Source organism: Pleurodeles waltl, chromosome 8 (assembly GCF_031143425.1).
Source record: "Pleurodeles waltl isolate 20211129_DDA chromosome 8, aPleWal1.hap1.20221129, whole genome shotgun sequence".
NCBI classification, from domain to species: domain Eukaryota; kingdom Metazoa; phylum Chordata; class Amphibia; order Caudata; family Salamandridae; genus Pleurodeles; species Pleurodeles waltl.
In genome coordinates, this window is record NC_090447.1 from 1,149,347,000 (window position 1) to 1,149,362,848 (window position 15,849).

General features: G+C 45.5%; 1 protein-coding gene across 1 annotated transcript in view; it reads left to right on the top strand.

Moving 5' to 3' along the window:
- SUCLA2 (succinate-CoA ligase ADP-forming subunit beta) overlaps nt 1–15,849 on the top strand; it is a 440,896-nt gene that overhangs the window by 66,774 nt on the left and 358,273 nt on the right. The window lies entirely within an intron of this gene.

A 15,849-nucleotide genomic window follows, 5' to 3' on the forward strand; every position in this document is an offset into this window, starting at 1 on the left:
CTTGAGGACCCTATCTTCGGTTCCTGCTTCTGGGTCCACTCCGCGCTGCCCCAAGTTTCCGGGAAAAAGAGTGACCCCGCCCAATTGAAAGAGTTTTAGGAGACCATGCGCCTAATTTTTGGGGAGGTCAACCCCGATATGGCATCTTTGGGCCCAACGGGTTTGGTTGGGGGGGGGGCATTTGGGTTCCGTGCTGGCAGCTTCAGCTCCAGCCACCAAGGGCTCATCTGGATCCGCTCACAGATCCGCACTGGCACTGGTCGTACCATTGAGACCTTCCCCGGCACCAGTTCGATTGTCAACGCTTCCGATGTCGGAGGTGCCCACCGTCGACATTGACCCAATCCTCATCCCCGACAACCCTCATTCGGAATGGCGTCAGCCGCCTCTGTCTTCAATGGGGCCTATTCACCCCAGGTCAGATTCTAACCCTTTTTCTTATGGGTACGAATTCAGGGAAGGATTTGTAGGGGGTCCCTGGACCCTTATGAATACCAGGATGATCCTAATTTGGACTGGGCACAGGAGTTGGGCGAGTCCAGTGGCCTGGACACTTATCCAGACGCTGGCCTGCTGTCTCCCCCTACCGTGGCTACAGCAGAAGGAGCAACTTATTCTATGGTGGTCAGTAGGGTGGCTGAGGTCCTACTGCCTACTGTTCAGGTCAGGTCGAATCTCCTGACGGAAGTACTTCAGCCAGGGCCTTCCAATTCTGAGCCCCTTCTGCCATTCAATGAAGCCCTCACCGATGTCCTATTGGGTACTTGGTCCAGACCCAACACAGAGGCTCCTGAGAACAGGACTATTGCACTCTGCCATCGGCCTGCCCCGAACAACCCTAAATTCCTGTCCCAACACCCCATGCCTGAGAGCCTTGTCATCAAGGCATTCTTTTCCTCGGGCGCATTCCCTTAATTTGGGAAGAAGATGTTTTCTTCCCCCCAGTCTTGCGCTGCGGTCCTTGAACACAGCATGCCTTTTGGGCCACTTTACCCACTCTCTGTGGGATACAATCGTGCAGGTTCTGCCGCAGATACTGGAGGAGGCCTGTGCTATCGTCTCCCAAGCTGTCACCAATGGGAGAAATGCGGCAAAGTTCACGATCACACATGGGCTCGACACGACCGACTCTCTAGGTAGATAGGTTGCGGCAACGGTGACCTTGATGCGCCATGCCTGGTTGCGTACATCTGGTTTTTCAGGGGATGTCCAACAGACTATTATGGGCATGCCCTTTGATAACTTCAGTTTCTCTGGAGACAAGGCGGACTCGGCTTTGGAGAGGTTCAGGGACTCCCGGGCCACGTCTCGGTCCCTCGGCCCTTCCACTGCTCCTCGCCCCTTTTGTGGCCACGGAAGGGGCTCCCTGTCGCGTCCCCTTCCCAGCCACCATGCCTACCATTCTGTTCAGGTGCTGTGTGGCCGGGGACGTGGACTCCCACATGGGATAGGGAACCAGAGATCTGTCCGTTCCATCCCTCCCTCCACCTCCAAATCCTCCTAGTCTGTCCCCTTACTCCAGTCCAGTTGGCGGCAGTATTCGCTCCACTGGGAATCCATCACTACGGACAGGTGGGTTTTGCAGATCGTTCGAAGGGGCTACTCTCTCCCCTTCAGTCAGCCATATTCTGGAGGATCATTTGGCACTTCTCCGCCAGGAAGTTGCACCTCTCTCGGCCAATGGAGCCATAGAGAAGGTCCCTGCACCAGAAGTAAGCCGTGGTTGTTATTCCCCCTACGTTCTAGTGCTCAAAAAGGACAAGGGTTTAAGTCTTATCCTAGACCTTCATGACCTCAATTACTTCCTCAAGAAGGAGAAATTCAGAATGCTCACTTTGCCTCCGGTCCTGTCTGCCTTGGACCCAGGAGACTGGATGGTAGTGTTGGACTTGCAGGAGGCTTATTTCGACATTCCCATCCTGCCTGCCCACAGACGTTACCTACGATTCTTAGTAGGTCACGAGCACTTTCAATTTACCGTGCTCCCCTTCAGCTTTACAAGAGTCCCTCGGGTATTCACAAAAGTGATGGTGGTGGTTTTAGCTCATCTGCGCACGTTGGGGGTTTGTCTTCTTCCTACCTCGACGACTGGCTGTTGAAGGCAGACTCGCCCCAGAAAGTCGTCTCCAACCTTCAGCTTACAGCGAACCTCCTGCACATGCTGGCGTTCACTATAAACGTGCCGAAGTCACACCTGACTCCCTCTCGGACGCTCCCTTTCATCAGAGCTGTTGTGAATACAGTGCAATTTCGGGCCTATCCTCCTGAAAAGCGAGTCCAAGATATTCAGGTAATGATTCCGATCTTTCAGCCTCTGTCTTGTGTTTAGGTGAGACTGACTGAGGCTGCTGGGCCTCATGGCCTCCTGCATCCTGCTAGTGACACATGCCAGATGACATATGCGGGCTCTGCAGTGGGACGCGAAGTTCCAGTGGGCGCAACATCAGGAAAATGTCTCCGACATGGTTCAGATCTCAGTGGGGACTGCAAAAGACCTGTAGTGGTGGCTTTCGAAACCGCATTGGGTACCACGGCAGATTCCACTCCCTTCCCCAGCCAGATTTATCCATAGTGACACATGTGCCACTTTTGGATGGGACAGCCACATGGGAGAGGCGGAGATCAGAGGCCTCTGGTCTCTGGTGGATTCTGGGCTCCATATCCATTTTCTAGAGCTCCAGGTGATCAAGCTTGCGTTGAAAAAATGTCTTCCCTCTTTCAAAGGGAAAGTAGTGCAAGTGTTCACGGACAACACTACCGCCATGTGGTACTGCAACAAACCGGGTGTAAAAGGGTCCTGACCCTTTGTCAGGAGGTACTATGCCTCTGGACTTGGCTGGAACATCAGGACATTACCCTGGTGGTTCAACATCTGGCGGGCTCTCTGAACACCAGAGCAGACAAACTCAGCCATCAATGCATAGACATCATGAATGGCGTCTCCATCCAGAGATGGCAAAAGGTCTCTTTTCAGCAGTGGGGAGAGCCATGGTTAGATCTGTTCGCCTCCACAGAGAACGCGCAATGCCAGCTGTTATGCGTGTTGGAGTTTCCAAGGCGCCACATTAGCTCGGAGACGCTTTTAGTCTCTAGTGGAACTCTGGCCTCCTTTCCACCTTTCCCTCTTCTGTCCAGAGTTTTCAAGAAGATCAGGAACGACCGGCCCCAAGTCATCTTGGTGGCTCCGGACTGAGCACGGAGAGTTTGGTATCTTGAGCTATTGAGCATGGCCACAGATCCTCCACTCAGACTGCTTCTTCGGAGGATCTTCTGTCACATTAGAAGGGGATGGTTCTCCACCCGAACGTGTCCAATCTCTGCCTTCATGCGTGGAGATTGAGCAGCGGCAGTTGACGGCTTTTGACCTTCCACCCTCAGTCTATGATATAATCTAGGCAGCCAGATGTCCCTCCACGAAAACTGTATACGCCTGTTGCTGGCATACATTTGTGGCATGGTGTACCAACAAATCTGTTGATCCCCTCTCTGCTCCTCTTTCTGAGGTTCTTCTGTTCATTCTGTAGCCAAGCAGGGCTCCGCTTCAGGCACCCTTAAAGGGTATTTATCGGATATTTCGGCCTTTCTTGGGTTACCTGATCAGCCTTCACTCTTCAAGTCTCCTGTTGTCAATCGCTTCCTTAAAGGTTTCACCCATTTGTTTCCTCCCACTCCATTTATCATGCCTCAGTGGGACCTCAATCTTGTCCTTACTTTCTTAATGTGTACTCCATTCGAGCCAAAACTGTTTTTCTTGTTGCCATCACTTCTGATCGCAGAGTGAGTGAGCTTCAGGATCTTTCTTCAAAACCCCCATACTTGTCTGTGCACCCTGGCAAAGTGGTGTTGCGCACTAAGGCTTCCTTCCTCCCCAAGGTTGTTACACCTTTTCATGTAGGCCAGTCCATCACCTCGCCTACTTTTTACGCACCCCCACATCCTTCTCATGAGGAGGGGAGACTCCACCGTCTGGACCCAAAAAGAGCATTGGCATTCGTATTAAAGAATTCCGGGTGGACAATCAACTCTTTGTTGATATGTGGGTGCGAAGAAAGGGAAGGCAGTATAAAAACGTGCAATCTCATGATGGGTACTTCTTTGCATCAAGATGTGCCACGCTTTGGCAAAGAAGCAACCCCCTGAGGTCTTGCGCACTTATTCCACCAGAGAAACTGCTGCTTCCACTGCATTAGCACACAGAGTTCCTGTCCTGGATATCTGCCAGGCAGCTACGTAGGCATCCCTGCACACGTTTGCTAAACATAACTGCCTAGACAGTAAGGTCCTTCGGGAACGGCCACTTGGGTTGTTCGGACCTGCAGGACTTTCTAGTATGATCTTGGTTCGCACCCCACCTCAGAGGATGGCATTGCTTGGGTATCTATTCTAAGGTAAAGAATCTGCAACTAGAAGTCTGTATCAGAGGTACAAGTTACTTACCTTCGGTAAGGATATATCTGGTAGAGACATATTCTAGTTGCAGATTCCTTACCGACCCACCCATCCTTCCTGCTTGCAAAATGATTTCTAGGGACAGGGATTCCCCTTTCAGGGCGTTAGTTCTGGCGCACCAATCTCTGTGTTCTTAGCAGCTCTGCGCTTTGGCGTGGAAAGTCGTGAAAAGAACTGGCTGAGGCGGCGTCTACGTACTACTCCCGATGTCATCATAGTGATTACGACGCCTGCGGAGTAGACCGATGACACTTACCGACGCACAGGGGTATTGCTCGAAGAAAAAATCTCTGGATCCAGGCTGACGCCTGGGGGAAAATTCTAAGGTAAGGAATCTGCAATTAGAAAATGTCTCTTACCAGATATATTGTTACCGAAAGTAAGTAGCTTTTTCTTTAGTTATACTTCAACAATGAAGTAATTACATGCTATAGAAGAGTTTCAATTGCTTTAATGCCCCATCTCGGACTGCCCTTATAACTTGTTTTGTGTCTTTTCACAGTCTGCAAACTAATTGAATACATACTCAATGAGTTTTTCTCATTCATTGTGTCTCATCATAGACTGTAGTCATTGGCCCAGAATTTGATGTGTCTGGAAATCCCTTGTGGGCCATAACTCCTGTCTGTACTGAAAAATGACATTCCATGTTGGTACAAATCGCAGGTTTTCGCTCCCCTGGTTATTTTGAGGGAACAAATAGCTTGTACGAACTGCTTACCTCATAAATGGAGAATAATGTGCCATTGCTTGGTTATTCCCAATTGTGAGTTGTTAGGCTATGGAGAGTGTTTAGATTCTGCAACCACATATTGTGCAACCCCAGCAAGGTCAGGGCCATTACGTCTCCTCATCGATATTCACTCATTGACTAGTCCTTCCCCATGGAGTTACTTTTATGGACTGAGCATCACACTGAATCATTTGCAAAGGATATAAAGACAGTGGTGGTTATAACTTATTTATAACAGGGTCATGGTAAGGGTTTAGTGAAAAAATGCAGACTGGAAACATAAACTTTTATACAAACAACTTAAAACTTTGAACTACTTTCAAAATTAATGAAAAATATTGTCCTACTGAAAATAAAAATATGTTGTGTAATTGGCTCAGAAGTGGGTAGTTACTTTTAGCAAAGAGTGGTTGAGAAAATAGGGGCAGGAGTTGAAGGCCCCCCAACTCCCTGAATAATGTTTATTACTGTATTTTAAATAATTTCTATTTTTGGTTATGAAAATTATAAAGGTATACATTTAATTTGGTAACACAAAAGGATGATGGATGGAGTGATGAAACGTTTCAAACACTCATTCCCAGTCACAGATCTGGGTTTAATTCATCAGTTCTTTTGCTCACCATGCCACCCAGGTTTGGATCCAGCCATATGCAAATCAGTCTTGACCCTGTACCACATGAAAACAGTCCAGCCTGAACTTCCAGGGCCAGGCCCTCCCTGGACCCGAAACAAGCATCCTGGGACCAGTTTTAGGGTATCACCCTTCATCAGCCAGGCTAGCTTGAATCCAGTAGCACAGTGAGCATGGGACCTAAGTCTGGGCATAGCCTTCTCACTTAGAGCAACTTTAGCAACACAAAAGAATGATGGACGGAGTTCTGAAACTTTTCAACCACTCATCCCCAGTCACAGATCTGGGTTTAATCCATTGTTCTTTTGCTCACCATGCCACCCCAGTTTGAACCCAGCCATATGCAAATCAGTCTTGACCCTGTTACCCCTTGGGAGCACTCCAGCTCAAACAGCCAGGCCAGGTCCTCCCTGGACCAGAAACCAGCATCCTGGGACTGGTTTCAGGGTAACACCCTTCATCAGCTGCTTTGTCCTGTATATCTGTTCTTTAGGGAACTTTTTTTTTCTTCTTCGTTTTGTGCTTGTGTTCTGGGAAACTTCCCTTTTCATTTGCAGAGCATTCCTGCTCTCAGCCAGGGCGTAGGCCTGCTTATTTATTTAATTACTTGCCAAGTAGCCCCAATTCGACCCATAGGTCTTGGACGCTTTGCATAACGCTTTACTAGCTACATTACATAAGGACATATTCATTTTTTATAGGCACTATGAGGTTAAGTGATGTTGAACATATGACGTAACTTAAACCGAGTCCTCAGTTCCAAAGTCGGCAGCTCTAGTTGTGCCACACCTTCTCCCTGTTCTGCCAGGTTTCCTTGGAGCAGATGAGGCATCCCAATTCCTTTAAATGTGACAGTGCGGCACGCCGCACTTTGTTTACATATGGCAGCCGCGCATTCCTTTAATTGTGCATGGCTCCCTTACCTCCATTTTTAATTTAATTTATTTGTTCTTTTTCTTATCTCTGTAATGTTTCTCATAAAATTTCACTCTCTTGTGTGTTCCGGTTTACACATGCGACATATGAAAAGTGGCTATTTAGCGCATGCCCATTTGCTTCCGATCTTCAGAGACTCCTTCAAGAGATTTTGTGTCCTGTGCGCATGTTTGTGCAGGATTATGGCGGTGAGTCCAGTGAGGACAGTTGCAGTGTTTTGATGGGACAGATCCAGATTTAATGGGACACAACCACATTACAGAGTTTCAAGGCTCCGTGAAGCGCTTTTTTGTACGTAAGCAAAGTTCGAGGTATTTGAACTGCTGAAAAATAAACGTGTCTCGATTACACTTGTATTTTTTTAAGCAGGTTGAATAGGCAAGCCTTGCACAGGTATAGGGAAAAAAGTGCGCTCCATTTCTCTTAAAGAGTACATTACTAATATAGTCTGTATTATTTGGGAAGTGCTCCTTTTTTTTTCTTGTGCAATGTCTGCAATATTTAAACTGCTGAAAATAAACGTGCAGTCACTACACTTTCATTTTTCAGCAGTTTAAATAGTGCAAACCTTGCTTAGGGAATGGGGGAAAATGTGCTTCATAACTAATACAGACTCTGTTACTAATGTATCCTGTATTGTGAAGCGCTCTTTTTCCCCTACGCAAGGTTTGCGGTTTTTAAACTGCTGAAAAGTGAATGGGTAATGTTTATTTCCCACTATTTCAACTACAGGAAAAGAAACGTGTAATGCATTCTGTGGCCGTTATGAAGCAGTCTTTTTACCCTGGGCAAGTTTAGCGTTTATATAAATCTGGCATGTACTAATCTTTTTTGTCTCAGAACCCCACTGCGGCCCATTCATCCCCCTGAACCCCAGAGGGGGGAGGTGGGGAGTAGGGGGTGGGAGTCGACGGACGTGGGTGTGAGAGACACAATTTTATTTTTTGTACATGAAAGTGTTTAAGTTGTATGCAGAGCCACTGTAATAATGTGACAGGAAAAGACGAAATTATGAGGCAGGGTTGACATACTTAAGTGGCAAGAAAAGTCCAGTTATGAACTTATGATGCCAATAGCTCTAACTCAAGCAAATGCAAGACCTATTGCATTGCAAATGCTTGTTCACCCTGTCACCCATCATCATGATTGACTTTGTGTCTGAACTTGCCATGTTGCTTGATATGTTTGATTAGATACGATCCCTTAGGACCCTGTTATATGACATTTGGTTTTGGAGGAGTAACGTTTGGGCTATATGTATTTTTTCATTCCCCCTCTAGTTTTACTGTAGGGCCCAAAGTGATTTTGATTGCAGTCAGTCATGTTATTTATAAGATGCTATTTTTTGGAGGTGGTCACAAAGGGATCATAAATAGCATTCTCTCTTAACATTTTGCAGGTCTGAGCCCTGCAGAAGATGTTTTTCCACTTTTTAGAAGCAGTTAATGAAAAAAAATCGTTTTTGAGGCTAGTTAAACTCAGAAATTACAAGTGTAAGCCAATTTGCTTATGAATCCCTCCTAGAATCTTAAGTTTTTGTGCTGAGTATTCAGGAGCGTGGTATTGTATTAATTTTCATGTAATAGAGGAAGATCATAAAATGGAGCCACTTACTGTTGGCAAGTCGACCAGTAATTTAATTAATGGATCATATTTCCAAGCCCTATATACTAGTCAAGCTGCTGAATTTAGTATGGGTTTAAGAGGAGTTAAGGTAGTGTTGGCAAGTTCCACGAGCAAGAATGATTGTGGTGTCTATGCTTCATAAAAAGAGTGAATGTATTCATGAATGCAATTCTTGCTTTGGTGACAGATATTTGATCTTTGTGTTTGTTTGTGATTGAGCCTTGTTTGTTGCCTTTGAGGTCAGGTTTCTCTTTAGGACAGATCTAAAAAAAGGTAACCTTTTTTCCCCCAAATAATTTTTATTGGGTTTTTGCATAAGTAGAATCGTAACAGTTACAGTGATGGAGGTAAGAAAACTATTTGCATCTGATAGATACATTTCACTGTCGGTACATTATAATTAAGCGTCGCAAAGAACAATCATGAAATTTTCGCCTGAAAGCTGGATAAGTGTAAGAGGAGCGGGTGTTGTTTACAGTATTAGTTAAGCCGTATGAAAAACATAGGCTAATAGTGGAGATACTGACTCATTCAGTGCTGCACGTGATTTTGCACTGGTTTCACCTGAGTCTGCGTGGCGCAGTGCCATGGTCCGGTATTCTCTGCATGTTCTTAGGGGATGATAGAAGCTCAAGAACGAATATAGAAAACACCCCTGTGAGCCGGGTCATCAATGATCCAGTAGGGAACCCAATAGTAGGACGAGAACTACAGGGTTAATAGTGGGAAATAACCAGGAGAGGGCATGAGTGTTGGTGATGGAGTGTAACAGAACTAGAATAGAATGGTGTTTGCGGACTAGGGATGGGCAGTGTGCAAAGGGAATGGACATGGGGGCAAGCTCCTGAGATGTGTGCTAAATAGTAAGTCGTGGCCACTTGGCAAGGGGAAGTGGAGAGGAGCGGGTGCCTAGTAGAAGGGTTTATGTGAGTGAGGCGTGTGGGGGGGGATGCCTCGTTAAGTGTGGTCACTGCAGGAAACCATGATCTAGGCGGGTCGTTGAATTTTAGGGGGGTGGAGAGAGAGGGGATCTTCAGCTATCAGGTTCTTATATTACTTAAAGCATGGCATCTCAGGCTGGTGATATGGGATGCCTGCATATTCACATGGCCTCTTCCCAGCTTTCGGTTTCACCCCAGCGGAGTGATGCTGCATGCCATTAGGAAGGGCTGCGGGGTTTAGGGCTCTCTAATGCATGATAAGGAGACGCTTAACCAGCAGAAGGGCGATGTTGGCAAAATGAGCTCTCACTTTGGTTTTTCTCTCTGGGGAAAATGCTCAAGGCTGTAGCCTCCCAGGAGCTTAGCGTTGAGTTCAATGACAGTGGCTAGTGTAAAGTGTTCTGTGTGTCAGAAGCTGGCTATGCATGGGCATGACTAGAGCATATGTCAAAGGTTGGCCATTGAGGCTTGATAACTGGACAAAATGTAACCTTAACAGCTAATTTGGAACAATAACCCTGGTTGTTTGAGGCTTGAGATCAACAGACTGTCTCATTCCATCTCCCCTACAGGTCCCTGTCATGGCAAACTGACTCCAGTTTCAGGTTGTATCACTACTTGACTCTTGTCTTGAGCATCCCAAAACTTAATACTATGCCATCATGTCTGGTGACATGCCCTTAGCACCATGGCCTGCACCTTCATCTCACAAGCCAGATTATGTTCTCATCTGACTCATGTCACTTAGAGTGAAAACTCCCAACCCCTTACTGCAGTTAAGTCGACATCCTGACAAATCATTCATCATTTTCCACCCCTTATGAAGCCTACAATGTGCCCATGTCCCAGACCAAAACCGTGTTCCTACCTTGCCAGCCTCCACACCAGAACCAGCCACCCTAAGTTAAACCCACTGCATCAGAAACTTACCTAACAGGGTGCTGACTGAGCAACGGTTTGAAAAGGCCACTGAATGAAGCAGCTCCTCTGCCATCCAGAACAAGTCGCTGATATAGGGAAACTTGTGAGTTTTAACTCGGGCAGTTATGGGTACCCAGGAACCACATCCGGAACAATCAGGACAGCAGAACAAAAATGTAAATGCTATGCAGTAAAATCCAATTCATGAGTGAACCTGGAACTTCTGCCCATTGGACTACTGGGAATGGAAGAGCATGGGATGGTGACCCACACCACTGACATCAGGTGTCAAACCAGCAAACTTACTTCTCTAGCTGCTTCCTGGTGCTGCAGCCTTCCTCTGTTTTCTCTGTGAAGTGCAAACCGGAGCTGATCGCACCAATTCCGGATGTAGCCAACATTGAAGCTTGCTCGGGCTCCAGTAACTTCCATTCTGCCAAGTTAATAATTGATGAACTGTATATGCATTATATAACCTTGTTGCGCCATCAAAGTGAAGCGAAGATGGCATCTGGAACAAGAAACTGGGCAGTGACTCGACTTCACGGGGAGTAAGCTGTGTTATCTCCCCAGGCTGTGCACTGCCATTTCAAAATGGCAGGTATCCCAGCATCTGTTGGAGGAAATGCGGAGGTTTTGGACGTGGTAGGTGTCCTGAGCACTCCCATCAAAAGGAAAAGTGTGTGGTCAGTGGAACATTAAATGTGACAAAAGAGGGTGAGATAATTAGGGTCTCAGCAAAAACATTCCAATGTAGTACCAGTGGCCACAAAGTCTTGAGAATTCCATTCCATTCCCCGTGAGATCAATCCAACCAGTCTTATATCTGATCACCAGCAGTACCCATGTTGCCCCCAGCACTACTGAAGGCATCTTAAATGGCAGAGTAAAATGGAGGTTTTATTTGAATTATGTCAAATATTAAAGGAGGTGCTGGGGCTGCTCATCTGGCAACCATCTTGATTGTTGTCTCCAGTATAACGCCCTTAGTAATAACAAACAATTTGGCACCAGGAGTAGTGTTACATCAATAAATTGAGCAGTAGTGAGTGAGGGTATTGTGAAAACTATAAATATTGTTTGAGACTCTGTGAAACATGCTTGTTGTATTTTTCCTTTAAAATATTCACTCACATGTTTGACGAGAAGGGACTTGATACATTTAAGTTAGTGGGTTTGGCACTAGACGAACCTGGGTCTGTGATCGAACATAGATCCTGGTAGCCTAATTGAGAAACTGTGAAAAAGTAAACCTATTATGTTGTTTAAAACATTTGCTGGTTATAGGTGGGTAGGTTCTAGTCAGAATATATGTTTTCTTAGGCACATATGCATTTACATTTAAGATGAACTTTGGTGGTTGTATAATTCTGGAAGTAAGGTAGTGTTTTTTCCTCTACTTGTGGTGAAACCGTTCCTTTAGAAATTAATGATGTTCTTGCGTCTGTCGGTGCCATGGACCTGACTCAAAGGCCAACGATGAAGTTCTGACTTTTCTTTCAAAACCAAAAAAATCCGTTGGATTTTAGAAAAATTTACCATGCTAACTTAAAAAGTGATTTTTTTTTATTTAAAAAATATATATATAACAAGTGCCTCATGGTGGTTTTGAAATTAAACCGGGCATTGTTTTTTTATACTTTGGTTCTGTGCAATGGTCGATTATCTGTTGGAATTGTATTTGGGCCTGTATAATTTGTTTATGTATTGTTCTTGCAGCTTTGCTTCTAGTGGGTTACTACTACAGGTTTCTCCATTCTGCAAGTTGCACTCGAATGAATAGTCTTGTTTACAGTTGTTCATAGGAACTTTATTTTTTATGCTTATTCTCATACTGACATTACACGTAATTGTGGCTGTCTAAGTATATGACTCTGTCCAGTTTAGGCATCTTCTTCATAACCTGAGACAAAGATGTTGTATCCCATACGCAAAGAGCTTGCGTCCAATAATGTAAAGTAAGTGTCACACATCGTGAAGCATTTTAGCATACAACGTCCTTCAAAATCGATCTCTATAACACAGCAGATGCTTAAGAGTATGTTGGCATGCAAATGTGTCTGAGTTTCAGGGGAGTATGCGTCTGGCCAGTACACCTCCGAGAGCCTAAGGTGTGTGTAATAAACAAAAGAAAAAACTGCTCTCCAGAGTGATCTTTTCAAATTGTTTTCAACTTTAAATCACAAGGTAAGTAAGACACAAGGCAACGCATTTGTGCTCAACAGTCTTGTTCATGGCTAGTAGTCCCTTGTTTGTTTTGACATTTATACCAGTCCATTCATCCTTAATGTGGCATTGTGGGACTGGTAGTTTGGAACATACTTCAGTCATAAAAAAGCAAAGCATATTATAATGTGAATTTAAAGCATTACCAATGTTTCTCCTTTTAATGAGGTAAATATTTCATTTATTGGTGGCAAAGTTTGTGGTGGGATTTTCTAGATTAGATGTGCAGGCACTTCTACTGATATTTATTTTGCTATGGCATCGGCTCTCATAACTACTATTCCTCTCAGTCACGTTATCGGACCATTCCATTCAATTGTCTGTCGGTAAACTGGAGTACTAAGTCCTATTCTATCCTTTCTTGTGTAACCATAGCATTATTCATCACCTACATTATCACTGAAGTAATTTACATTCATAACTATGTGTCTTAGTCATCTTTGATGTGATGTAGGCCAAAAAACTGCAGTCATAAGGCTCGGCACTAGGGGTGGGTCCCTGTACTGCTACAACTCTTGAGAGTTTTAAAAAAAAATAAACGTCTCTGAGGGGTCATATTTTCGGAGCCCCAAGAATCTTGGGATATGTTTCTAAAAACATACCTTGTGCAGTCTGATGCAATTCTGCAGCCCCCTAAACAATCAAGTCAGAACCTTTGATGGTGCCTCTGCCTTTTTGTGGCACCACAATGAGAAATATGCAACTTTAGGTACCTCTCTAAGCATTATGAGGTGCCCAGTAGCCTATTTTATAATATTTTGTTAGCAGGCTTGCTGCAGGCTCTTTTCTTCAGGGGCCTCAGCACTGTTCTGTCTTCTTTTTTCAGACTTGCCTTACTCCTGCACTGCTGACTGGGTCTTTGATCTCTACTTTCTGCCAAGTTATTTTCTGCTTCCATCACTGGGTGGGAAGGGGTGCACCCCTCTCCCAGCGAGGAGCATAGACAGGAAGATTAGAGGTTGGTGCAATCCACCCCCTCAGACACAAGGGGCAAGCAAATGACTTGACCTATGATTTTGCAGATTGCGTTGTATCTTTGGCCTGCTCCCTCCTTGGGGAGGTGGGAGGGAGAGGAGCTCTCTGGGCTCCATGAAGTGAGTCGTACCCTGGGTGATGGTGCTCCCTTGGCCGAATTCTGCCCAGTGAGTGGTGCCGTGACCCCCTCCCCAAGAGGGATAATATATAAAAAAAATATTTAAAAAAATACCCAATTATTTACCTTAACGGTCCCAGGAGAGAATTTTTAAAAGGAATCAGTGGAGTGCCACATGCACGTTTTTACTGTCTTCAAGGCACATCTTTGCAGCAGCGTATCTCTTACCCCAAAGTACCCATTTAGGCACTCTATTACTTTTTTTCCTCTAACCACCAGGAGCATTTTCTGCAAGTCTCCTAGCTTCTAGAGCACGCTTTGTTCGAGAAGCTGGGTTTTTACTGCTCCCAGCACCAGACCTGCCCTCTGCCTGCGCTCCTGAGTCTCCCTTCTGCTGGAGGGCATCTTCCACAGTCCTTACATAGCCAACAAGCAGAACATCCTCCCGGCCACATACCTCAGTCCCTAAGGCCTCGTCCGTGTCTCACAAGACACCTGTGTAAGCTGCATAGCCAAGGGCCAGTGCAGTGAAGTTCTAGGTGAGCTATCCAGTGTGTCAGCACCACTGTCCCTGGAGAAACCCATCCTAGTCCTGGGAGTAATCTGGAGTCAAAGTCCTTGGTCCATCTTTGTGGACATCAGGCAGCTTCTCATTTCAACTGGCCATTCTTTTGCCCTTGTCACTCCCAAGTCCATGGTCTTCATTACTGTCGCTCTCTTGTGCTGTTTTTATTTTACTTGGAATAGTTTGAGGCCAGACTCTCCTGGCAAATATTAGGATTACGTATCATCCCTCCAGTCCTCTCTCAACCATCCCACACAACATTCGGGAATAAAATGGCAACTTGAAATTCTCTTTATGTCTGTTGATTAGACAGCTGCGTAAATCCATCCCACCAAAACCTCAAAGGCAAGTGCCTCCTGTGTTGGTCCCGGAGGTCTGAACTTCATCCTTTATGCCAGTGGGCCTGGTGCAATGTGAAAAGCTAAGTATCAGATGCAGATTTTCTCCCCCTCCCCCAAGTAACTTGATCGATAGTGGAAATAAAGACGTGGAATCTGATTATGAGAAATATGCCAAATCTTAAAGTCACATAAGATGTGCATGTGGGTTATTGGGGACTGCAAATTCAGATTCTGTGTATGTTTTAACCCGGTTTGGTACCCTTATGGGTCTTGTGTACCTAAGTGAAGCGAAACTGAACTTTAGGGTAGATTTTGCCTATTAAGCACCACAGACTTTCCAGTAAGTCCCCCAGACCTACACAATGAATGCCCACTCTTACTCTAAAGCCTATTCCAGGTCATTACCTTTCCCTTTCCCTGCAGAGTCCCTTCTGTGATAGGCCACCTTTGCGCACAACAGTAGTCTCAAACGCACAGCCAGCACACGTATGTGCACGTGTCCACGAAGAACCTGTCCAGTGCTTCTTACCTTAAGTGTGCAGCAGCAACCCTGTCTTTAAAGGCGGCACTAGTGGTTAACATGCTCAGTCCAGTTACTGTAAATTTACTGCAAGAGAAACTCACTCGTAGTATGAGTCCAACAACTGTGTGGTCAGTTGGGGAAAATCATGCTGAACTAAATAGGCATAATCCATTTGCTACGTAGTCCATTCTGGGAAGGTTGTCAGCTTATCAGTAACTTTTTTTTGTCTTCCTTGTGAATTCGTATCGGCTGACATTGGAGCAAGACCATATCTCAAACCAATACCATCAGGTCAGAAAAGGTTCAGTTAGAGTCCCTTCCTCTACTCCCAAGCCGCACAAGGTGAGGTCGTAACCAACACCTCAAATCCTCTGAAGTCATCAGTGTACCTCAAGAAGGGGACCTTGTAAAACTCTTAATCATCGGACAACCCTAACATATGGTCATCTGGAGTTACCTGCCTCTTTTCTCAGTATGGCCAAAACCTATCCCTTTTCTTCGATGAGAAACCTTGTTCTAGTTGGCACAAATTCTTAACTGAGCTCTTCCATTCTTGTACTGTCGGGCCGAGGGGAGGATCCATTTTAGACAGATCTCACAGCGTGCCAAGATAATTAACACAAATAACAAAGATTTTTTTTGATAGTGCTGTACCTTTCGAGGCTCCCCTTCACCTACTACTCCGAATATTACCAATGGCAGGCTTACCTCAATCTCCTCCCTTATCACCTGCTTGATTTCCTTACCCACATCTTGCCAGAACCGACGTAACATTGAACACTGCCAAAACATCTGAATATCATCTGCTCCCTCCTCGCCACAAGGGGGAAAATTCTTCTTAGATCTCCCAGAAGCAGTCCG